The 25,274-nt window shown below is 40.0% G+C and overlaps 1 protein-coding gene across 1 annotated transcript in view; it reads left to right on the top strand.

The window, feature by feature from the left end:
• Positions 1-25,274, top strand: part of LOC111875687 (latrophilin Cirl) — a 1,027,517-nt gene that overhangs the window by 10,595 nt on the left and 991,648 nt on the right. Inside the window, exon 2 of the mRNA XM_033750172.1 lies at positions 1,754-1,803. The gene's annotated coding sequence lies outside the window, so the exon portion shown is untranslated. The remainder of the gene's footprint in view (positions 1-1,753; positions 1,804-25,274) is intronic.

Here is a 25,274-nt window from a genome sequence, read left to right as displayed (position 1 = left end):
TGAATTGATTTAAATTAGGATGTTGAGCTGCCACATGAATAAATAAGAATTAATTGGGTTATTATTATTATTAACTTCTATGTGTGTATGTATGTGTACTGTCCTTTCTCATCACATAATGGAATAACCATTCGAAATGTACTTATTTTATTTTCTCGCCTGTTAAAGCTAACTTTTTTTTCTTTCTTGGAATTATTACTAATTTATTGATATTGTATAGACTGTTATATTTTTTATTTTGCTCTTTAATTTTTGTGTATTTCTATGTACTCGTGCTAACTTTGTAATTGACCACTGTGCTGTTAAGTTTGCACATAAATAAACACGAATTGAATTGAATTATTATTATCTTGCTTTTGAGCAGTCAAAATTGCATACTTTACCTACTAGGAGACATCGCCTTGATGCTCTCTTTCTTATTCAAGTTTATTTTGGCTCGAAATTCTGCCCTTCCCTTCTCTTCTGGAAATTGTTGGTCTCGAGTTCCTGCTCGTTATATCAGAGACTTTGCATTGTTTAGTGTCTGAGCCTCATGTAAAAACTGTCCCTCTGCTAGATGTGCAGCAGCTGCTAATGTTGTTTGCATGGACGTTGACGTATTCGGAGACAGGAAAGTTCTCCTCAATCGTTTTATAACATGGTATAATTGTTAGTATTATTGTTTGCATGTACAATAAACAACAATTAAACTGATTTATTATTATTATCCTCTCTGAAAATCTATACTTTTCATTCCTCAATTAAATATTTATACTTTTCATTTCTCAGTTCTCAATAACACTTATATTTATGTTAATTAAATTATTATTATTGATATTATTATGATTTGTTTGTTTGTTTACTTGTCTGCATTATTGATTTATGTCAATGAAATTATTATTATTGTTGTTGTTGTTTGTTTGTTTGTTTGTTTACTTGTCTGCATTATTGTGTTTTCCTCCAATGCTTGCCTGTAATTTGTCTTTGAATTTATGTAGTGTTTGTCCATAATGTAATTACTAGTATCTACCCTGTTCTCTGTCTGTAATTGGCCTTGCAGCTGTTGACTCGACACATAAATAATAAAGAATTGAATTGAATTATTATCATCTTTATCGTTATTTTATCTTCAAGTATCATATTTATTACTTAAATCTTTCTGTGCTGAATTTAACTTATAAAACCAATAGACAGCTTCAGTTCGTTTCTCGTCCTCTGTTCCGATGGAAATGAAGAACTATAGAAAAATTAATACAAGTATTCTGTTTTTGGACATCATCCATCGTCCTGTTCTTAATTAAACTCTGCCCCGTTTTTTTATTTAGAGTACAACATTTCAAAGACTGAATTATGCCTCCGTCCTCAGGTGAAACCTACTCAGTTGGGCTCAATCAATAAAGCTGGTCCATCTCTGTTAACTGAGTAGATTTCACCTGAAGACGAAGACGGAATCCAGTCTCCGAAACTCTGTGTTTTAAATAATAACAGTACGGCGGATAATGTCCAGAAGCATAATATTTGTATTAATGTACCATCGTCACAAATTTTACATCTTATTTACGAAAACATTAACTACCAACTAGGTGAATTTAAATTCGCTAATATATCCATAATTGTAAGTTTTGAGGTTTTCACGGCGATGACAATGAAGAACCCAGAAGACGACTTTCTTCATTATCCATTGTTCACAGAGAAAAGGCGAGATATCTGTTGGTAGCATGGAAGGGATTGAGGAATGCCATAATCCAATATTGCCCTCTCTCTATTGTTCCAGAAATAATTTGTGGTCATGTCGATTCCTAGAATTGTCACCTTTCACTGAAGGTAGGAGCTCTTATTTACATATAATTTTACAATGATTGTAGTGTCAATTGTTTGGTGGATAGTATTTGGACTAATTTTTGACTGTTTATACACGTTCAAATTTTTATAAAAATATTGTCGTTCATCATAATTTGATACCTTATAATTAAACTGTTATTTATCGCTCTGAACCTTGAAATATGAATTGTGTTTTAAGATTCACTTCTTACCGAATAGAGAACCAAACGAGGCGCTACCCAGTGTGATAATCATAAAAAAAACCGAGAACACGCTTTGAGGAAATTTCAGAGTTTCTCGAATATTAAAGTCATCACTATACTTATCATTATTGCTACTGCTGATTGTATTCTGATGTGCAGTTCCATTTTCTTAATTGCAGGCCTCGTCTCAATGTGATTGATTTTTATGAATGTACTTTATTACAAAAAAGAGAGTGAAACAGTGAGCGAGGCATTACCTTTGAACATTCAGATATTAAACTGAAACTGTCGACATTTTAAATCAAATCATACACGTTCACTTGTAACGGGGGGCACTGCAGACAAGAAAGTGGCTACAGCGAATTGTGTCTTCTGATTTAACAAAACCAAACGCATGAAATGAATGTAAGGATGATATCGGGCGGAATTGGAAGTGCATCCAACTCCTGAGCTATCAATTTATGCATTTATGCAGAAACAGTTCTGTGAGACATATTTTTTGTGTAAAATGAAAGTTCCCTTTACTGAAATATGCATGCATAGAATATGAATACTAACTTTGTGCGTACAGAGTAACCATTATTGCACATATCAGAAACCTCTAAGCATTAAAATAACATTTGATAGTTTTAGTTTAAAGACTGAAGTTTCGGATGTTTTATCTTATCTAAAAATATTAAAATAAATGTTTGAATTTTGTAAAGATGATTTGTGGTTACTCCGTATATCTCCTTTTCTCACCTGAAGATATATAGATATATATTACTTCCTAATGTGGAAACCAGTTAAATCTTAGAGTAACATATTTTCTCACCTGCAAATATATATTATTTTCTTATGTGGAAACCAATTAACTCTTATTGTAATACAGACATTCAGAATTACCTAATCAGTTAGTTGCTCGTGGACATGTAGGTGTAGTATTATTTGAAAACGTAAGTTGCAGAAAACACCGTATCATCATCATAACTTGTTACCTAGTACTAGGATCGAGCCATAGCTCAAGCAGTTAGTCGCTGGCTTCCCACCGCGGCGGCCCGGGTTCGATCCCGTGTTTGGTCAAGTGGGAATTGTGGACAAAGTGGCGCTGGGGCAGGTTTTCTCCGAGTACTTCGGTTTCCCCTGCCTATCTTCATTCCACCCATTGCTTCACAATCACCCTCACCTATCATCTGGGGCTGTTACGATAGGCCAGAAGTGGCCGCAGTACAAGGGACTTAGTCCCACCCCACTAGCAATAAAAAATAATACCTAGTACTAGTTCCCCATGAAGAGAACTGGAGAAGTTACCGGCTGGAAACACTAATGACTAGCATAAAGTGACATGATAGTAGAGATAATAAACATATTAAAATGCAGCCCGAACTATGGTGAGGCCCTGGTATACCTCACACCCAAGTTGTATGTTGTCGCGAGTTGCGGAATGAGAAGGCATGCAGAAAATATTAGGAGTGGTCGTTTCTGGAATGCTTGAGATCTTATCAAGTACTAAGAATATGTTTTTCATGAACATATCACAGCTATTAACTGGCTGATTCTTAAATAATTAAAACATGCTGTTTCAACTGCAGACGTTATAAAATTGTAAGATGCTCAAGACTGAGGATTCAATAACGATTTCTGGAGGAGGCGAAACACATGTACTTGGAAATATGATCTCTGCATTCATATTGTAAGACTGAAGAAAACTACGAATATTATTAGACATGATAGCCTATAACTTGACTGAGATTTACATATATTATTTCTCTAGCTTTTCCGTTGCACCACTTTGAATGTTAGTAGCAATTGATATTTAATTTTTAATTTCACATCTTGTTCAAAGGATTTACGTGACGTTAAGGTACAGGATTGATTAATCCAGCGGTAATTCCCAGCTCCTGTGCTGTGTTACATAGACGAAAGCTCTGATGCTTCTGAGGTTCTGTGGTGAGTTGCTGGTCAGCGAGATGGATGGATTGACGTTGCGTTGTTTTGGATTCCCCCGCTGCGTCGGCCCCAGGGTGTAGGCTTCAAGAAGTTCCTGCTGTTTGATTTGTGGCTTTCTGCAATGTTGCCTACCTGATTTATTTTATTCACGTGCTTGCATGTATGAAGCCGCTCACAAACATCCAGACTTTTCATTATAATTGTGTTTTATTTCCTTTCTTTTTTGTCTTACTTGAAATTAAAGTGACTAGTGTGGCAAGTTGAGGGCCATACGTGTATCTTTAACCAAATAATGATGAAGTCTTGGACCCTAACTCGTGTTGCCATGTCATAGATTTTAAAGAAACGGGATAAGAGTAAATTCCTGCAATCAGATCTACTGATGCGTGACTGTATTGCTCACACGTCAACGGCCACAGTAATTTTCACAGATTTTCGACTTGACTCTCATCCAGGTCACTTGGGGTCGAAGACTCTGATGACGTACTGAGAATGTTGCTTTTTATGTGTTACTTTATCACTATTCTGATTCACTCCTCTTCCACTATTTCGAGTTTAGAGGATTTTGTTTCATTTAGTCTCTTGAATATTCGGTTTAACTCCTTAAAGGTGGAAGATCGGCACGCCATTCAACATAGAATAATACCGAGAAACGCGGATACAAATCCAGACCTGCAATTGAACCCGCGGTTTCAGCCTCAGAACTGTCTGCCACCCAACTGCCACAGGGTGGATTACTTACTTTCCTTCCAGCAATTTCGCAACAAATATTTCCCTTGCAGACTATCCTTAAAATGTGCCCACTGAATTTCCAAGAGGATTTCTTGGACTCAACAGCAAAAGGAAATGAGGTCCATTTTGGCGGGCCGAAGAATGATTTCCATTAGGTACTTGTTTTGGAGCATATTGCTGTTGAGTGCGCAGGCCTCTAAGAAACAAAAACAAACTCCGTGGTTCTAGTCCGCAAGCGAACTATACCGGCAGAGCGACCGCCGCTTGTCGGCGAAGTTAGTGTCAACTTTAGCCTGCTGCGCAGGCCTCTAAGAATGGGCAAATTGTTTACTGCACAAAAAGTCTTCTTCTTACTATATATAGCTTCCAGGGTTTAAAACATATATATAAACGATTTGTCAACAGCTGCTCTTTCATTATCTCCAAAATTCAACAAGCGTCAGTCGGTTAAACACAGGAAGAGAACAAGTGGCTTTGATAATGGTTATTGATGAAAATGTAAAGATATTTGTCGTAAGAATTTAGGGTTACTTTACCGATTGAACCTAATTTCTATGGAATTTGCAGTTTGGTAGAACGCTGAAGGTATTCTGTATCTGAAATATCCTTGAGATTGCGTCATCATGACATAGTGACGCATCTTATTACGTCATCAATTGAAAGTGAGTTCTGTTTCCAACACATGATGCGAAACAAAATCACCGTATCGAACCTCTCATTGAACACACGGCGATTCCCTTGTATAAGATAGCCAGCTCAAGGTACGAGGTAGCCTCAGATTTATTTTATGCAAACAGGAATACAGGAATTCACAACGCTTCATGCACAAATGTGGATATTACTTCCGGTCGATGGTGGTGAGAATCGGACTTAAGATCTGGGTTGTTCTGAGTAGGTTCACGGATCACAGAGCCATCAGTTCTCTTGTAAGCAGCGATGTCCAGGAATGGAAAGTGGTCGTTCCCTTCCGTCTCCATGGTGAACTGAATGTTCTGGTTGACACCGTGTAAGCGGTCTCGATATTCTTCAACGTACATAGCCCGTGGAAGACCTAGGATTGGATGGCAAGACGATGTTGAGAACGACCTGAAGAAGATGAAGGTGAAAGGATGGATAGAGAAGATGAGGAATAGAGAACAGTGGATACTGTTTGTAGAGGAGGCCAAGGCTCAACCAGGGCTGTAGCGCCGAGTGGTACGTGGCTATACAGGCAGTGGGTCCAGATGACGCAAGTATGATCCACGTGGTGGAATCAGTATATAAGCCACATCCTCAAAAGTCCTTTACGAAAAAGACGGCATTAACAGAAGACACTAACAAAACCTCAGCCACGACATGAGTCTGCTTATACAACTGGCCACTTGAGCTCAAGTAGGACTAGGTCAGGACATTGTGGAATAGCCTCGCGACTTAGGATCTACATGACCTCAGTAATGAGTACCCTGGTGAATAATGGCACAACATCAAAGCTGACTGTTAATGTTCTGGGGTCCGGCCCGGCCAGAGCCCAACGTGCCAACAAAGCCTGTGTCGTTCTTCGCGCGATGCAGAGGGTTTCCAGAGAGAGACCGTATGTCTGAATAAACTCTATTTAGGGGCCCAGTGGTGCTAACAGTGCGTCTCAAAGAACCCCTTCGGGAACCCTGCAGTTTCAGAGCCTTCGAAATATATAGTTGAGATGTGGGAATTCCTTCTCCTCAGAAGAATGAGAATCTTCAGGTTCATAGACTCAGTAAGGTCCTTCTTCTGCTCTGTGTAAATTTGCTGTTTGCTACCTGCTTTATGCCGATTTTTGGTTGGCTCATTTCTCGTCCCTGAAGATGAAAACAATAGTACATCTGAAAAATCTTTTGGTTTCAACTGACTGCAGTGTGTTGTATTCTAGAAGACAGGACTCTAGTGTCAGACTGCATGGCGTCGCATTCCAAAAGCCCTTAATCTTCATGGTCATCTGTATGATAACCTCAAGTCTCACATAGACCAGAACTGTCTTCTACGCTTGGATGGACTATCAGAACTATATAAATAAGTGAAAGATTCCTTAGTGAGAAGGTTTCCAGACTCGCCTAATGAATATACGTGGATTATAAGATATTTATAATAATTGGTGACTTTTACGATATTTAACAAGTTTAAATTTGAATATAATTTGATCTAACTATCTTTAGTTAATATCTGATGAATGTTGTTATACAGGACTTCAAACTATCCGACGTGTACGCCCTTCAACTCGGTCAAATAATGAAGACGCCAATGTCAAACATGAACTTCAGATTAAAGTGAAACTCTAGAGGTTTGTGACAGTGGTCTATTGTCATTGTAAAATTATTGTCCTCAACATTTTTCATTGTCATAAGCATATTTAAATGACACAACCTTCAGAAAGCTGGATCTCCTTCCGATCTTACTCAGTTGGGCCCATTAGACAGAGCTAGCCTTGTTTCCTTTTATTCTTTTTCTTTAGATTTTGTGTGTTGGAGGGAGAGACGCAAGCGGGAACCATAAAAACAGAGACATCTGTTGACATAAAGTGATCTATAGCATTCCAGTCCAACATGTTCAAATGAGTAGAATCTTATCTACTCTCACAACTGATGATGGAAGCAGATCTGGCTTTCGTAACTTCACATTGTTACAGTGTAATTAGAATTACGGACAATTTCCAGTATAACAACTTTATAATTAAATAATACTACGTACTCGTATTATAGGTCAGGTGTGAAAAGTCTGGAATATTTGGGGTTGAATGCAACCCTCAGATGTTAATGTTTGGGCCAAGAAGGAGCATGTTAGAAGGAACTCGTACAGATGTTTGGATTCCATTAATTTGAAAGTAACACGTAGGGTGTATATGATAGTTTCCATTTGTACTATTGAAGGCGGCACATCTGGATATAACATTATTACACTATTCCTCGTGCCTGAGCAAGATTCCATGTGTCGATATAAAGTTCTACATATTGTCACGTGTCCGGGGTTCCGTGACATGTAATTAATGGATTGCGGATTTGGGGAAGCGGTTTATTGGAGAATTACGCCAGGCGGAACTACAGACAATTATGACACACGATAATTATAACACTTCGTAACTACGAACAATGATCAAATTCTAATGTTCCTGTAACTACGCCACACAGAGACTTCTGTCGGTTCCCCACTTGCCTATGTTTTGATCTTGTCTCTCTTCTGGTATTCTCCGCTCCTGTCTTATCTGATCTCATCACTTCTTTGATCTGTTCACCAATGCCTCTCTTTCATAACTGCTTGTCGTACCGACTAGAGGACATCATCACTAAGGATTCCTATATCGCGTTTTCCGTTGCAACGGTTTCCAGCATATTTGTTGCCCCGAGAACTGAAAAAGTTCGGTAGCCGTTGCCTAGCAAAATGCTACGCGAATCTCCGCTCAGCAGGTGGGGATCAGGCTTTCAGGCGTCGCGTCACAAAACTCTTATTCTCGACGTTACTTGGCTGTGCGTGATCAGATTCATGCTTCGTCAGCTTTACCCTGGAGAAAGAATTTTGATACCCATTTCATAGAAAGATAACCTTGAGTTGCTGACGATGAGGAAAATCCATCTGGTTGTCGAAAGCTTAGCTAATCATTTCAGTGACTACTGTGGTCGCGGTGCAAGAGCCAAGAAGGCCCACCCCTTATACATTCATGTACTGTATATGCAATAAAACATACGAACTGGAACCTTAAATAATCATCATGTTGAAACCTTCCTTCTTAATGGTGATTATATCCATAATTAGGCCTACAACGTTTATGTACTCAGAAAAAATCTTATAATCTTCTGATACATAACTTCCAGTCATGTATGCAGGCCTAGTTGTCGAATAATGAGGTGACTATTTGGTTCTGCAATAAATAATAAGTTTTATAAGCATAGTTCAGTCCAGACTTTTGTGGTTACGTTAAGTTTAACTAGAACTCTTTGTATTAACTTCTGTTGTTGTTAGTGAAATTACAGACTTTTTGTGATTTCGTCCTCCATTAGAGTTTCATGCAACTTTTCGCCTGAATCGTGTGAAACATTAAAACTGAAATTGCTTCAGACCGTGTGCCTCTCTGTTCTGTAGTCATTCACATCAATATGATATATATTTTATATTACCTATTTTCACGACAATTTTATGAACAGTATGTCGCGTAAGTATTTAACTTTGGTGCTTTTCAGTGCTCCAATTTACGAACAGTATCTATATGGTGAGCCGATCACAGTGGGCGCGCTGTCTAAGGCATGAACCATCTTCGACCACTCGCACACTGGAATCGTGGGTTCGAATCCCACTCAAGGCATGAATGTCTCTTTGTGTTTATTCTGTTTGTGTTGTCCTCTGTTTATATAGAGGCCTTGCGACGGCCTGATCACTCGTTCAACGAGTCCTACCGCCTGTAAAATCGTCTTGAAACTGAAAAATCGGAGGCCAGAGCCCAAGGAGGCTGTAAAGCCAGTGAACAAACTTCAACGGCGGGTGCAGTTAGCACGTACATCAAGTCCCTTCACTTCAGGCTAACATCCACAGGCACATATATATATATGCCTGCAGGAAAGAGAGGGAGAAAGCGGAAGAGAGGACGAACTGAAAGGAAACAAACTTTATTGTCAAGAGCTGCTCTTTACAGTCATTTTTAATATTATATTATTGTCTCGTGCATTTTGGGAGGAATATCTGGATTGGTGGATATACTGCAACCGCTTTGTTGAGATCAGACGATATTCAGCCTCTTTGAAATAGGTTCTGAATTCGCTTGTTTCTGTAACAATTTTAGAATTATCGTAAGTTCTACTCATCTTGAAACCTCAACTATATATAATGCATGCAATATAATTGTATATTATGTTAGACTGTCGAATGTTTTAAATTCATTATGGCTACAAGTTGTTGCAAAATAATTTGTGTGCTGTGGCGAATAGTAAAATTTGCAAATTGTAATAGGGGACAAAGACAACATTTCTGAAATATATGCAGGGTTCAGGGTTACTAGCAGTTACGAAATAACATTTACAGTTCAATGCAATATGAAAAGCAACAGATTCATTCATTAAACAAATGCTTAAAAACGTATGAATAAGATCTAAGATTGTCATGCAATATGGAAATGCTAATCTTCTTTCTTTTTCACTTTATTCTTCAGCAGTTCCTATATTATACTTTAGACTGTGCTCAGAGCGTAGAAGTTGCCATGATGAATGGTCTCGGAGAGAGAGCGTATGACAGTAGCTTCCGGTTACGCTTGCAGCAAAAATTTTCTCGAGATATGACCTTGAAGAGGAGCTAAATGCACCCAAGTTGTATTTGACCCAATAATAAAAAATGTTGTATTCGGTTGGTATTTGGTCGCTCTAGTGTGAAAAGGAGGTCTACGACATTTTTCCGTACGACCGATGTCGCTGTGTGTGTTCCTAGCCTTAAGTATGGAATAACATTGAGACGAAATTCATAATGTGTAGCTAATTTACATGTAAGTGATACCCGTAATTATTATATTCCTGCCTAGTTGGTCACTTAAAGAACGCGACTAGGAACAACGCAGTCCCATAGCTGGGATAGCAGGAGAATGGGAAGAAACTATGGATATAGTTTTTGCGGTGTTTCTTTTCTTGGCACTACAGCCCCAGTGGGCCTATGCCTACCTCCATGAACTTCTCCGTTCACTTCGGTTTTTCTAGATCTTACACATTCGGTAGGACTCCTTGGGTGGGTAATCAGCTCGTCGTAAGGCCTATACCTATACATAAAAACGCAAACACACAAACTAAATATCCATTCCCTGAGCGGGATTCGAACCCACGATCCTGGTTTCCAAGCGAGCGAAGACAGTACATGCCTTAGACCGCTCGGCTACCGTGACCGCGTTTTTGCAGCGTGGTTTACCTTTAATAACACGACATTATATCTAGACTGTATCTAGAGTGTATCTAGGAAAAGGTATCTTCAGCTGTGCCCAAAGTGATTCAGTGACGACGAAAAATCCTCAGAAACTGAGCCAGAACTGGTTAACCGCGTTCTACTGAAGAAGTCAAAAAAGACTTGATCTGAACTTATTTGAGTTTCTAGCTTGGAGAGTTGCTATTAAGAAAGGAATGAATATTCGTTTCGCAGAAATACAAATGAAAATGGAAAAATTTGGTTATAAGCATTCAAGAAATTTCATCTTGAACTTCACACGCAAAGGCATGAAGTACTTTCCTTTGGAAGAACAAGAATAAAACTTAATATTCATTTCTTAACTGGCTGGAGAAATAATGTCTGAACATGACATGTTTGGTGACCCCACATGAGTACATGACGTTCATGAATGCTGGCATCAACTGAACAAGAGCCTACAAATTACTGCGGACATAAAGAGAATAAGGCTAATATCAAACCTCTTGGTCATTCCATACATGTCAGAGGCCCTGAAACTCTTCAGCATGTTTAGCTAATATCATCATTAGTAAAAGTAAAGTAAACGTATCCCTGTAACAGGCCATGGAGGCCCATAGGGTTGTGAGATATTGAGGCCCCCACATCTTCTAAACAATATGTTCCTGGGAGGTAACAATATGTTACCTCCCAGGAAGACTTCTGGCTTTTAGAGGCTGAGTCGAATCCAGGGTCATAGTGCGGCTGGAATGATTAGGTAAATTGAAAAATCCACTTCGACAGGACTCGAACCCGCGATCTTCCAGGGTGTAATATAGTGCCTTAACCAACTACGCTACCTTGTATCCCAATATCATTATTATAAGCACAAATTTCGCTATATCCAGCCACTACACAAATTAGTTTTTAGATCAATAAAAGTTCTCTAACACGGCACAGTAGGTGGACCGCGCAGAATGCAGTCAAAGGGATGTTAAGGCTCCGCTGAAAACTGAGTAAGAGGATTACAGCTTGTGCGCATGCTATATAAAATCCTAACGCAGTCCCTTAATTTGCTAATGCACGTTGGGACTTTCTGTGCCACGTGTACCACAGAGAGCACATTAAGCAGTTGGCTCGGCCATTCTCAATTGCGTGGATAGAGCTGGAACTTTATCAGCTGTTAGGCACTCATCCCGCGGTGGACACGAAGGAAACGGTTAATTTTATGATCATCTGATTCCGCATGTGACGGTGAGTCCTATGAGAGTACTTTACCAATGATGACGGGTACTGGACGGAGGAGGGGTGGAGAATATTGACTCATACTGTAAGGGGTATAATCGTCCAGATCAAAGACTGAGGTCTGCAGTTAGTGCACCCATTTTCGTTTAGTGTGGGGTGGAGTTCGGCTGGGTCCACTCGGCAGGTCGGCCACTGATTGGCCTATTGTACCTGCCCCGGTTGATTATGATGATGGATAATTTAGTGGAATGAAGATTGGCAAGGGAAACCGAAGTACTAGGAGAAAACATGCCCCAGCGCCAATTTGTCCAACACAAATCCCACTTGACCAAACCGGGCTCGAACCCGTGCCACCGCGGTGGGAAGCCAGCGACTAACCGCTTGAGCTATGGTGCGGCCCTACTGTACACATAGTAAAAGTGGCGTTATGAAGAATGCGCTCCATAAACCGGAGCCGAGAGCTGTTAGCTGTGATAAACCACGTGACAATAAGCTAGCAGAACTAGTCACATTACTCGACAAGCTTTCAAAACGCACAAATTCTTTCCATTTGAATTAGGCTTGGCTATGCTTTCACTTGCCCTCTGTAATTTTTCGTGTGAGACTTTTCTTGATTCCAGCAAGAATTCATCATATCCCATGGTCTCGTTTCGCAGAAATATAGGATTAAAAAAAAATGGTCATATTAAACGACATGTGTCATACATGGGGAGACATAATGAACTTAATATCAGCTTCTTTCCCAATCCTTCTGAATTCATCGTACATAACCGTCGTGAATTCCATTGGACGCGAAATAATTTCCTGTACGACATCGCTGAACCAGATTTCCCGTTAGAACTTAATAATAATCCGAAGGTTGACCATAACTTCTGTGTTTTTCACATCTCAGCTAAATAATCTTAGAGAGAATTGATGAAAGCATGAAAATGCCCTTCTTTAGTGGCTGCAGATTTGGCAGCTCCTCAAGAAGGTTTCAGCTCCATAAGTAACTAAGTAAAGTAGGTAAGTATGAAGGCCGCGCCATAGCTCAAGCGGTTAGTCGCTGGCTTCCCATCGTGGCGGTCCGGGTTCGATCCCTGGTCTGGTCAAGTGGGATTTGTGGTAGACAAAGTGGCGCTGGGGAAGGTTTTCTCCGAGTACTTCGGTTTCCCCTGCCAATCTTCATTCCGCAACTGCTCCACAATCACCCTCTCCTATCATCTGGGGCTAGTACAATAGGCCAGAAGTGGCCGCAGTACAAAGGATTTAGTCCCACCCCACTAGCAATAAAAAAAGAAGTATTAAAATGCTCTCTTTGTAACTAAATGGCTACAGAGATCACATATGAAAAAGGGAACGATAAAGGAAGTCTGAAGAGTAAAACTGCGGGATTTCCCTTGAAGCTTGCCTGCAGTCATCAAGAATTTGACTTAAGTACGTACGTTTGAATGAAGATTGGCAAGGTAAACCGAAGTACTCGGAGAAATCCTGCCCCAGCGCCACTTTGTCCACCACAAATCCCACTTGACCAGACCCGGGATCGAACCCGGGCCGCCGCGGTGGGAAGCCAACGACTAACCGCTTCAGCTGTGGCGCGGCCTCCATAGATGGTTAGTTGTAAGGGTAGGGAATGCTAGCTAGTTAATCAAGTAATTGGCCGGCACTCTAATTATAACAAGATCGTATTTAATTGCTTTGTCCCTGAAATTGTGCATTACCCAGGCATGGGATAAAATTAGTTATGCAGTTTTATCAATATTTATGATCACATTTCTTACAATTAGCGCTAAGTGCCATGCTAAATTATTACTTTCTTTCCGGAAGAGTTAAATTTTCTTCCTTTCTAACACATGAAATATCTTACGTGTAATCTGGTTACACTGTCTCTGGAACTAGTAATTTGGACACCCCTTTAATATCCTTTGTTATGTCCGAAGTGAAGTATAGGCGTCTTTAGTGAAACGTTGTAAATGCATCTGTTACTTATACTTGCCATGATTTATTGCTGAGTGCGATAAAATATGGTGGACACAATCCAGTTCGTAAGTTGTGTATGTGTATGCTTGCTTACGTGCGTGCGTGCGCCCTTGCTTCTATAAGGGGAATGCAGAACTTCCAACTCCTACTTGTTTCTAAATGACTGTAGTGTTAATCGTTGCCCATCTACCTGTCACGCTGTTGTAAGCGCTGCCAAATATTCAATCGTGATTGTTACTCATTCATCCATATAAACTATATGACGCTTGATGTTCCTGATCAGCTGACGATTGCAGAACTCCGCTATGCATATCGTCGATCCAGTGTATCTTTGAGGTCTTATCAGGCAAGAGGAATTTTGTATTTCTGTTTCATTTTGTGGCCCGTGTGTTATCTGCAGGCCTTTTGATAGGCCTACCACGACCGAGAAGTCTACAAGTGGCCAAGGATTCATAATTTCAGAATTAATTTCCAGCCAGAATCGGCAAAACAAAGTCTAATGCACAAGAAGAAGAAGAAGAAGAAGAAGAAGAAGGGGAGGAGAAGGAGAAGAAGGAGGGATAAGAAGAATAAGAAATTTAAGAATACTCGTATTGCGTAGCTAGTGAAAATTCGACGGGAAAATTCTTACTTCTTCTAAAAAATATTTATTTTTATTACAGTTATTGCCTTTTTAGACATTATCCATTGTCTCCTTGTGCTTTAAAACAATGTTTTTGATGCTGGACTCTGCCTCCGTCTTCAGATTAAAAGGTTACTGTGTTGGGTCCAATGGACAGAGCTAGTCCCTATCTCCAGACACCTGAACCAACACAACACAGGATGTATAAACCAGACACAATATAACTGAGCAGACATTTCTATCTCAGGACGGAGGCAGAGTTCAATCTCAGAAACGCTGTTTTAAGTAAAAAGAACAGGACGATAAATAATGTCCAAAAAGTCAATAATTGTGTTTATATATAATTTTCACAAAATTTTAAATCTCATATATATATATATATTTTTTATGGATATTCAGTAGAGCTCAGTTCTACCATCAAGCATGCGCAAAAGTGGGGTCGCAATAAGGCAAGTACACACAGTATGGGTGTGTCTTTGTGGTGATGGCACGGGTTTAGTATCGTTATTTTCAACGTTTGCACCTGAGAACATCCTGGGGGGGGGGAAGAAAATACTGTATTATACTCGTATGTAGACCATACTAATTGTCTACCATACTCTGTTTCAACAATTTTAGGTCAAAATACTTTCTTAAGCACTTTGCTCTCGAAGCATGTGCTCCCCTCACACTGGGATCAAATTTAAAAGGTTCAGCACAGAACAGTAAAATTACCTGCACGCCGAATATAAAATAAAAGTCTCATCGGCTTTTAAATTTTAATACCAAGGATGGCGTATATACTATGAATGTTTTTTTGAGGGTTTATAAATTATACTGGAACTTGTCCAGCAAAGCAGTGTCTCGTAACAATTGTACCGTAACTCGTCTAACCGGTTCAATTAAATGAACTTACGTTGCCGAGATGAAAGACAAAAGAATGTCCATGTTGTTTCTTCAATTACACAACAATTCAGAATCGATTCTTTAAATCAATAGATGCGAAATCAGTGTGAAATGCATATGGAACGGAGGTGTCTGGGTTCATAACTTTATTGGCCATAAGTATGAAAATACACTCCAGATACACAAATGTTAAACCTGACGTCTGGGAAAAGTTTAAATATGTCGACACATAAAAACCACTCTCAGTGGAATATTATTGAATATAATGAGAAATTTGCCTAAAAATTCTGACAAGTAACTGACAAATAATACAGAAATTATTGCATGGAGCAAGCGGTAGCGTAGTTGGTTGAGGCACTATGCTGCAAGCCGTAAGGTTGCGGGTTCGATTCCCGATGAGGTCATTAAAATTTAAATTGACCCAATCCTTCCAGCCGCACAGTGGCCCTGCGGTCGACTCAGCCTCAAACAGAAATGAGTACCAGGAATTTTCCTGGTGGTAAAGGGGCTGCCGGTGCGTAAGTCTGACAACTTTACCGCCATCTGTTAGCCAATTGCCTAGATAACGTGGGACCCTCGATATCTCACAAATATATGGGCATGTTGCATTAAATTGGAGAAATATATATATATATAGTGTGAACTACTGAACATTTGACCTTAAAATATAGGTTATATTTATTGTTTTCATGAAAGTATAAAATTTTAATGTGTTGCAGTGCCTAAGCCGCAGACTATGATGACTTAAATGGGCTTAGATATACAAACACGATTCATTCCCCACTTCGATTGGATGCAACGATGAGTGCTCAGGTTCAAAACGTGGGCCTTTATTTCCTCGATGTCCTAAAAAGTGACTGGTTTGGTTTCCGAGACCGATTAGGGCGTTACTTGTCAACCGTGCTGAAATAACTAGAGAAATATTATCAGTCAGCGTGACCTCACTCTGCAAAATGATCTACTGAGCCCGAGAGACCGAACTCTGCTAGACCTTTCACGAGCTGACATGGATGATGATTTTATATCGGTTTTCTGTTGTGCGGTTTCATGTACATGCCAGAAGCTGAAATATTCATGCAGCATGATTGATTTTGTGAGATGCTCTCACGGTGCTGTCTCCTGTGATGTGATGCCGTGTAGTCTAGTAGATGATTTGTGCTCTTGTTCCTCCGAAACGTCGGCAGTAATATTCATATTTGATATTTTAAAAATTATTCAGTTCTTACAGAAAGCCATAGTTGTCTGTAGTACCCATTTCAGAGTAAGAAGACTTAAACCAAATTACCGTTTCATTTAGGAAAATTAAATGCTTACTACTTACTATATAGCGTACGATAGTTATTCTCATGATCATCTGCCATTATGATATTTTCTTCTCTTGAGAGTTAAGAAGTATATAAAATGAAATATTGCGAACCTGATGTAAGCCACGGCTTGCTGATGGAAGTTAATAGAAGGTAAAATTGTCCCTTTGTTTAATTGTGCATGCTGCTATGAAGACATACGGAGAAGTGGAGGTGTAGCTCCATACATTCTTAATCTCTGCACTATGTAGCAGTGAACCTCCTTACCTCTGGAGACAGTCTCCCGGTACTGACTGGATGGAAGGCTGTGTGGGTTTCAGAGCCGGTATGAATGTTATGGACATGAGAAGAATACCTATCCCTCCTGGGAATCGAACCTGAAGTCTTCGATCGTCCAATCTAGAGCTACCCGGGTTCCTGTCATTGTGATGAATGCAAGTAAGAGCAGAAATTAGCGGCCTCCGTAGTCTAGAGGTAACGTTCCCACCTCATGACTCGTGGTACGCGGGTTCAAACCCGGCGGAGGTCTTGGAATTTTTAAGGGCGGAAAATTTCAGGGAACAAGCCCTCCTGGAGGGACTTTAAGCCGTGGGTCCCGTGTCGTAGCTTTACGGCACGTAAAAGAACCTCATATCTCCAAAGGAGGTCAATGAGCCAAATTCAAGGACGTTTCCCGCCCAACAGTAGTCTCTAACGCCTCTGATAGATGGGGGAAGCATTATAGATACCGCCAAGCCAGTAGAGGCCGAACTCGCTGGCTCGGTCGGGACTGATGGTACGCACCAATATCGGTAGGGTATAGAGACTGGTAGATATCATAGAGGGAAGCACAATGGACCAATACCGGTCTAAGTGCATGGGGAAACCCACCCTCTCCAATAACTAACTAACTAAGAGCAAAAATTTGTGACGTCACATGACAACAGAGTACTTCAGGGTAGAATAGCTTCTCTCTGACAGGAAGTACACGTTTTTCCGAGCAAGATAGGACTGCAACCAATTGTCCGGAAGACCCGCTTTATCTTACAGGACAGTTGCTATAAATGCAAGGGCGTGGGTCGGCCAAAGCTAGAATTTAATACATATATAACAGCTAAGGATGTTGTTGCTATAATTAAGTACCCTATAAAACTTACAATTTGTGTTATTTCCTCTCGATGCATTCTTTCCCTCTCAGAAATCTCGCGCCTTGCAACAGATGCATCTGTCCTCGCAATGGATTGTTTATGTTGTGAGACGTTGCGGCATTTTAGCTCAGATACGAAACGTCTGCACCACATCTTGCTAGTGACCGATTGAAATGCCTTCAGGGAACAGATAATCTGATGTTTCTTTCAAGCATGAACGTTCCTGGCGATGACGTAAAACGACATTTCAGACTGACATTTTGGAGCTCCGAACATTGTGCCAGTTTCTCAAATCTCAGCCCTTCGGAACTGAGAGATTTCTGAAAAATGCCGCCTTCTTGGGTGTGGCGACTCAGTCTGCAGTCACTTGCTCAGGCTGGTTCCTGGCTCGTGGATTTGTATACCCTGAAAATGGAGGCGATACATTCCTCTGAAACGTCAGTTTACACAATATATACACGGCACCACATTCCAGAAGACGGCATTCTTCATAGTCACCGCCGTGAAAATGTCAAATCTTACATAAGAGATTTCTCTTTATACGTTCGCAGGACAGTTTGTCCTGCCAAAAAGTCTATTGAAATGAGATTCCCTACGTTATCCTGAAGAAGGAAACAGAAATAACTTTCGAAATGTTTAGATGGCTTTATGCTGTTACTGTGGGTGTGTACATTTGACTTTAAGTTTCTGAGTGTTATGACACTGTAGGGGAAAACCATGCCTGAATAGCATACCTTATTTTCGACAAAAGTAACAGAGCTGTTGTGTAGGTGTTTGAAAAGGAATTCAAGAAAATTTGTATGATTACAGCTCCCTCAAATCTATGCAACTAGTGATTACGTCGTCTCTATCTTAAATGAAAAGCAACAATATGGAGTAAGTGTGAAATCAATTTGATAGAGAAACTAAACGTTAATTTACGAGTATATGGATATTCGGGGATGTGTTGTGCTGCGGCGTTATTTACAAGTGTGGCTTTTTATAATTCCAACCTCTGCCTCCGTGGAAATGTTGGAGGTGGGAATTGTCAGTTTTGATGGGAGCATCCATGTAGCGGAATTTTTCGTTTTTCCCCCGACGACAGTAAAAATAATGATAAAGGTCAGCAGGACGTGAGATACGAACCACTTGGGGGCGTGGTATAAATGTGTGTGAGGTCCTAAACATGTTTATAATAATTTTATTAAGTGTGCTATAATCGTTAAGATGATGCAAACCTTTTACTTTGTGTTTACAAACTGAAGAGGAATCAAGACTTCATTACCTCTGAATTCTTCCGATCTTCTTCTCCCTCTTCTGATCTTCTCTCTCTTCTTTTATTTAAGGCGTCCTTTTCTACAAAACCGCATTAGATATTTTGGTTCACGTTACATAGCTGAGCGGCAAACCGTGTTTAATTGTAATTACGTGTGTGTGTGTGTGTGTGTGTGTGAGAGAGAGAGAGAGAGAGGGGGGGGTGAGCATAACGCGGAGCTAACTACCTTCAAAATGGCCACGTCATACTTCAGTCTTAAGTAGTGGGGGATAGTCTCTCATGAGGAAAATCATTTCTCATTTGGGCTGAGGGAAAAAGAATTCAGACCTTCTTTCAGTGTAATAAACTGCTTATGTATAAGTGTCTGAGATTGCGGAAGAAATTTAACATCAAATAAACTTACTCGATGAAGGTTCTGTGGCCCTTAATACAGCAGAAAAATGAAACTTTTCCTCATTTTTTATGTAGACTCGAATCTGGAGCGCATGAATGACCAGAACTCATAATTAGGATGTGCCAATCCCAGTCCCGAACGAGGGGTTCCGCTGCTGTCAAAGAGAATTCCACCGAAAATGTAGCTGCAGGCATCAAACAGACTAGCATTAAGTTACCGTCACAGAAAACTTTTTATCTTCTATCACCCATCACTTATGGAACTAAACCCGTCTTGATAAGCTGCCAATTTTACAGATACTCAAGAACTTTCCAGCATTTTATGGAACCCGAAGGTTCATTACCGTGTTCACAAGAACCCTCCACTTGTCCCTATACTTAGTTTAATTATTTCTTCATTGTAGAAATGGCAGGATAAAGAAGATACTTCACAAATTGTATTCTACAAGTGCGTTGTGTATTGGTAGGCTGCTTTAATCGCAGGAGATAAAATGAACAGCATGTAGAAAACAAACAAAAACAAACTCCCTGGCCTGTAGTCCGCAAGCGAACTATACCGACCGAGCGACCGCCGCTTGTCGGCGAAGTTAGTGCCTACTTTTGCGGATAGAGGGCTTCACGTGGTCAGCGCAACGGATCTAGCACACATGATGAAAATGAGAAAGGTATATTTTGGTCCGAAAACTCAAAAGAAGAAACTGCATTTAAGACCTAGTCATATATGGAAATTACCTTAGAGAAATACTTTGTGGAGTTGAGGACTAGATTATAATGGCTCGGGAAAGGACAATATGCCAAAGCATTCATCTCCGTAGCAGCAACACGAAGCTTGAAATTGCGGATGTAGACACATGTTTTTATTTGTCTCGTTTTGATGTTTTTCTATGACTGGTTTCTATGGAAGGAAAGGGTCTTTGGAATTCTCTCTTTGACGGGAAATGAAATACAGACCTGATCATGTCAGAGTGAATACTTCCTGAGAACTGAAAGGACCTCTATCCTTGGGACGTTACTAACGAGCTGCATGCTTCTGTCCGTGCCCTGATTGATACTTTGGAAAAAAATTGACCCTTTGAAGTACAATATGCCACCGGATGCAGTCTGAGGTCCTTACGTTTTGATACAATCTTATTAAATGTACCAGCATGGCCGCTGTGCGAACTCCTGCGACTAAACGGATGCAAGCTTTGTTAAATGTTGTACCTTTAAGGTCCTGTGCTAATGGAGTTTAAGAAAAAGGTTTTGTAGTTAATCCTCTTTTCTCTTTTAGAAAAATGTGAACAGATACAGCTATCAGCAAATTAACTTGATTAATTGATGATAAATATGAATTATGGAATGTAAAATTTGTAAGGTCAGAATATATTGCTACATGTATACCCTTTGCTAGGCAACAAGTTGGTAAACAAGTTCCCGCGAAGACAGGTTCTTGGTAAACAGTCCGTTGCTAGGTTACGCAACAATAGGAGAGGTTGTGTTTTCTATGTCGTCCACGCCACGTCCAGTGCTGGTGATGGACCAATAAATTCACAGTCTGACACGTATTTTCTGTGTGACCTGCGCCAAGCAACAATAGAAAAACGGGGTTATGCAATCCGTTTCTAGACAGCGGCTGGGTAAACATATTCCCGCGTATCGGACCGAGTTATGCATCGCGGTGACGTCATCAACAATAGAGATGGTGTTTTCCATGTGGTCTGTGCAGAGCGCTTCTAACGAAGTGAATTCAGAAGCAAGTTCATTTCAGGGCAGTTAGGAATCAGACGTTAGCTGGAACAGTGTGGGGTCCAGGAGAGTTTTAGTTGAGTTCCGAGGTTCCAGGGTGATTGAACAAGAAATGTCAAGAAGCCTTCATGATGATTTGAAGTGCTAGTTTCTGTATTGAGATCCGTCGCCAGGAGACGACTAGTGAAGACGGAGACTCTTAGTGCTGTACAACGGTGAACTGGAAAGTGTGTAGAATAGTGATAGCGCTGTGTTAATTGTAATTAAGAGAACTTGTAACCAAGGTTCTAATAAACCCAGTCATCCGAACTAGAACCCGTCACGTACCCCCTACAGGTGTCAATATGAAAACAGATCGAGATACAATACATTAGTTAGCTGCTTAAGCCCAAAATGCACCAAACAAAAGGCGTGTACTTAGAAGAGTGTATTAAGTGTTTGTAATGGGCACCTTCTTCCTACTTGTCATGGTGTATATGGCCAAGAAGAAATCGATATGTTGAATGAAAGTGAATGAAGACATCAGTTGACATTAAAAATTTATGGTAATAGCCCATTAGAACTTTGCGCCGGAATATTTATAGAAGCGCGAGTATTGATCACCAGATGCAATTAAGCCGAAGTGATACACTGTCTCTGCTACAAACGTTGTGAAACCGAAATCTCAGAACATAAAGTGATAAACTGGCACGACACTTCCCTTGCGCGACTGTGAAATAGACCAGTGTGGGTCATGCTACTTTCATGCTACATCCAGGGCGTGGCTCAATTCCATTTACGGACGTAGGAAGCTTCCTCATCTTCATCTTAAAACCGCTCTCATATTCAATGGTTAATTGAACCGTATTACCTGGGAATAAAGGAAACATTCCCTCTCCATGCACGACAATCTCTTTGTGTTAATGTTGATTTTAGTCCACTGATCCTCTTCGCTGTTGTTGTCTTCCGACAATTCGTGTATGCTGATATAACCTTAGAAACTGTCGCTCTCGATATACCCAATAATGTGGCAGTTTTGTCACAGATGCTCCAGCTAAAAGCGCGCTAACAATCTGTACTCTTTCAGAATCGGAAAGTCTCCCATTTTCTGACCTTTCACACGGACTATCACTCAATACAATCACCAACGCACATACGCGAGAACTACAACGCGTAACTAAATGGAAGAAGAAAGTTCAGTGTTGGCAACTGAAGTTCTTTCAAAGTAGCCGACCCAAAAAGTATATTCCTCATTTTCTTAGTGTTTCAGTTATTTTGTCCACCCCCTATACTTCTTTACATGACCGCTCTGGTAGTGTCACCAAATATCCCCTGGGATGCGATATTCACTTAAGTATTTCTCATAATAACCACACAACAACCTTTCGAATAAATTTGTAGATATCATTAAAATAATATTTTTGACAGTTATATAGAATACCAATATGTGCTTCGCAACCCGCAGATGCATGTCCCCTGATGTGTAATGTCTTGTAGCCCGTTGAAAGTCAAAAACTTTTGGGATGAACATGTCACCTAAATCTTCAGGTCTGACGAATAGTCCAAGGTAGAAACTAGCATGAAGCAGGCAAAAAACAAATACAATCAAAGCTTTGCTTGCCGCCTAAAGAAAGAGGCGATATTTTTCTCCGAAACATCGGTTGACTTTCAATGGACTACGCTTTTGAATAATGTTGCCTTTTAATTACAAAAAAAAATGTAAGTACTCCTAAATTTTATGGTTCCTTCTCTAGACCAATAAATATTGTGACATATATACACATTTCTAGGTAACGACTCGGTAAACACTTTCCCGCGGCGACGAATACTCAGGCAACAATCGGATAGTGTCCATTGTTATGCAATGCACTGTAAATACATCAGTAAAAGAAGCAATGATTTCCATGTATTTCGTACATATGCATTGCTGGGCAACGGATGTGTTTTCTATGGATCCGCCTCGAAACAATATAGATAGTCCAGTCTTAAATCAGAAGTCAGTCGTAGAAATAGAATGAGAATGGAACGAGTCCTCGGTAGACAGGAAGAAGGGTTCGGCTGAAGATTGATTGTGAGTCATTGTAATTGATTGTGGTTAAGAGAGATTATAAAGAAAGTGTTAATAAATTCAGTCATCTAAGCCAAACCCCGTTATTATTAGTCACGAAGCCACAAATACGTGACAATATTTTCCACGCTCATCATCGCTACCAATCGTTCCTGTCGAGTTCTGTCGTAGAAAGGCCTCTCGTGCACATAAAACGAACTTATATAGCAATCCTGAGGAGCCTGGAAAACGTTCTGAGAAAGTGCTCTCAAATTGTTACCACGTAAGCAATAGCGCAGACTGTATGAAGTGTGTCAGACACAAAGAGGTAATTATGTTGTTTTGTTATATTTCTACGTTCTCTTACTTTTAAAAAGGTTCCCAACCATTAATTCGGAAATTGTTTATACAAACCGACGGAAACCGAGCAGAACGGTGCTTCTCGAATCCAAAATTACCCCCTGTGGAAACAAATTAAACCAAACATCTAAGATTTTATGTGTGTTTTGAAACTTTCTGTTGTCTATTCAGAAAGTTTAACATCTTGTCAGTAATTTAATTATTTGTTTTCTGTCAAGACGAGATTTCTAAGAAAGTCAAATAAACAGACCTGTGAAAAGTTAAACAAACGAACATCGCTTGCTGCAGACATGTTTAGCTGAAGGCTGTAAAGTGCCGCGGGGTCCCGTTGTTCCTCCCATTGTATCGTTTGAGAGCAAAATGTTACATCTGTAAATCTGCTCTTCACTTTGATTGATTGTGTACCTCATTTATTTTTAAAGCTCTGTAAGTATATAATGAAGATAAGAAAGAATACATGAGGACCCAACTTAATTTTATCGTATCTTATTTCCTTTATCTGGCTCATAATACTTCAGGACACTATTATATTCGCCAGAGAGTCTAAGGAAAATAACCATGCGACATGATGGGGCATTAATTTTCAACGGAAATGAAAAATTTTCCCTTCGAAATATGTTAATGAACGACAGAACACGCAAGATGAATATTTTTCCATGCGATAAAATAGTAATATCATCCTGGAGTAAACAGAGGCGGTTATTAATGGTTCTTGCAAGGAAGAAAAATATAAGAAGCTGAAGATTGAAGACGAGAAAATGTAAGGAGGTCTCTGTGTTTGTTGATACTCCATATCGCTCACGGTTTTAAAAAATAGAGGCGACATCTGCAAGCAGAGAAATTAACTTCTTAATTATCTGCTTCAGTTCCAATTATCTCGACCTTAAAATTAAAATCAGGTATTAAACTTGTAAGAAATTAATTCGTTTAATTGATGAGTGGGTGAAACTAATGTGTAACTTATATCCTAACAGATGATACAGGATTGCTGAATTTTTTTATTTCACTCCCTGATATTCTTTGAATTCCAAAATTTGATTTATTAAAAGTTCATAACAAGTAAAAAGTTCCGTGGCCTGTAGTCAGCAAGCGAACTATACCGACCGAGCGACAGCCGCTTGTCTGCGAAGTTAGTGCCAACTTTTGCGGATAGAGGGTGTTACGTGGTCAGCGCAACGGATCCCCACGGCTCTAATCTCGGTTTTCTAGACCGGAGCCGCTATTTCCTTGAACTAGCTCCTCAATTATCCTCACAAGGCTGAGTGGATCCCGTTTCAGACCCACTAATACTCAGAAAACCTGGTAGCGCCGAGAATCGAACCCGGAACCTCTGGATCTATAGCCAGGAACTCTGACCACAGAGGTGGTCCATATCAAGTAAACCTCATTTAAATTATCTCTCGTATATTCAAACTGCTTAATCTACCATAAAAAAGGATAATTCAGTCATGTCTGATCTTCTGTCGGAAGTTGACAGTTACTGAGCTAGTCAAAAAATTTCTTCTTCTTACTGAACTAGAAACTTAATTTCCGCTTTCACAGATAGCACCCCATTTAACTCTACCTTGAGCTACGCGGTTCAGTTCACATCTCAAAATCCCTTTCTATAACACTGATGATAATATTTTCGTCCTAGTGCGTCTGTCTTCTTACAGTTTTCATAATGTAAATGATAATATTCAACGCCTTTTTCTCTGGTGCTTGCTTCTTTCAGCCCGGCTCCTCTTGCTCGTTGAATTGCCCTAGACATATTAGATTCTCAGTAACATTCTGTAGGTCTAGCCCCTCATTACGGCGTTTTCACAATTTAATTCTTGTTTGGGGCCGCACGATAGCTCAGGCGGTTAATCGCT

This window comes from Cryptotermes secundus, unplaced genomic scaffold, assembly GCF_002891405.2.
Source record: "Cryptotermes secundus unplaced genomic scaffold, Csec_1.0 scaffold388, whole genome shotgun sequence".
NCBI lineage: Eukaryota > Metazoa > Arthropoda > Insecta > Blattodea > Kalotermitidae > Cryptotermes > Cryptotermes secundus.
The sequence above is the reverse complement of the archived record's forward strand: the minus strand, read 5'-3'. Positions and strand labels throughout refer to the sequence as shown.